The sequence below is a fragment of the Galeopterus variegatus genome, unplaced genomic scaffold, assembly GCF_000696425.1.
Source record: "Galeopterus variegatus unplaced genomic scaffold, G_variegatus-3.0.2 Scaffold4407, whole genome shotgun sequence".
Taxonomy (NCBI): Eukaryota; Metazoa; Chordata; class Mammalia; order Dermoptera; family Cynocephalidae; genus Galeopterus; species Galeopterus variegatus.
The window spans coordinates 120,539-122,196 of NW_007730518.1; positions in this window are offsets into that span (position 1 = coordinate 120,539).

Here is a 1,658-nt window from a genome sequence, read left to right on the forward strand (position 1 = left end):
GCAGATAGCCACCTTCTTGCTGCCTCTCCAGAGTAGGACGTCAGTGATCCTACTCCACTGATTTTTATTTTTGTTTTTGGTGGCTGGCGAACCCTTGACCTTGGTGTTATCAACACCACTCTCTAATCAAGTGAGCTAACTGGCCAGCCCATATTTTGTTTTTTGATTTACTAATATTTATTGTGCACCAAACCCTATGCTTAGAACCTTTCTTTTTTTTTTTTTTTTCCTTTTTGTCTTTTTTCGTGACCGGCAACGGGATCGCAACCCTCAGTGTCGCTCCCGCACCACGCTCAACCAGTGAGCAGACCGGTCTCCATATGGGATCCGAACCCTCGGTGGGAGTGCCGCCCTCTACCGAGTGCGCCACCGGGCTGGCCCAAAAAATAGTAGAATTTTAGAAGACATGTAATGCTCTACTGTGTTGAGCACAGCACTAGTACTGTGTTGGACACTGGCTTTCTTCAAATGGGATTTGCCTCCTCCATGCTCCCTATGGATCTGAGATACAGAAAGTACTGAGGTTTCACTGAAGACCTGGGATAAAAAAACAATGGAGCTTGATCCACCTTGTTCTTCCATCAAGCCCTGCTTTCCCTTCTAGCCCAGAGTCCTTGGAAAATGGCTCAGAGGACACAGTCTTGCCTCTCAGTACTTATGTTAGTGGGCAAAATTGCACAACACTGGGGGTACAAACATTGGCTACCAAGGAACTGGATCACCCAACAGCCAGCCAGGCAAGTTTTCCTTTTCCAAGTTTTCCAAAATGACATGTAGTGCTCTTGTTTCATTAATCAATTCTACTGAGAAACATTTACACACAATTAAATTGAACTCATTTAAATGTACATCTTTTTTTATGTGTGTGTGTGTGACTGGCTGGTACAGGGATCCGAACCCTTGACCTTAATGTTATAATACCATGCTCTAACTAACTGAGCTAACTGGCCAGCCCTCATCCTTCCATAAATGTACATCTTGATGAGTTTTAACAAATATACACATCTGAGTACCTGCCACCACAATCAAGATATAGAACATTTCCATTTTCCCAAAAAGTTCCCTTGTGTCCTTTTGCAATCAGTCCTCCCCATTCCCCACCCTAGGCAAGCACAGATCTGATTTCTCTCACTATGGATTAGTTTTGCCTGTTCTAGAACATCACATAAATGTTATCACGACTTATATATTCTTTTGTGTCTGACTTCTTTCACTTACAATGTTTTTAGATTCATCTATCTTGTGATGTTTATCAGTAGTTTGTTTTGTTTTGATTGTTTTTCTTTTTTTTTTGTCCTTTTTGAGACCGGCCACACCGCGCTCAGCCAGTGAGCGAACCGGCCATCCCTATATAGGATCTGAACCCAGGGCGGGAGCGCTACTGCGCTCCCAGCGCCACACTCTCCGGAGTGCGCCACGGGCTCGCCCCTTGTTTTGATTGTTGAGTGGTATTCCATGGTAGGAGTATATCACAATGTATTTATCCATTTATTATTATTATTTTTTTAATTATTTTTTTTTTTTAAAGATGACCGGTAAGGGGATCTTAACCCTTGACTTGGGTTAACCCTTGACTTGGATCTTAACCCTGGACTCGCGCTCACCCAGTGAGCAAACCGGCCATCCATATATGGGATCCGAACCCGTGGCCTTGGTGT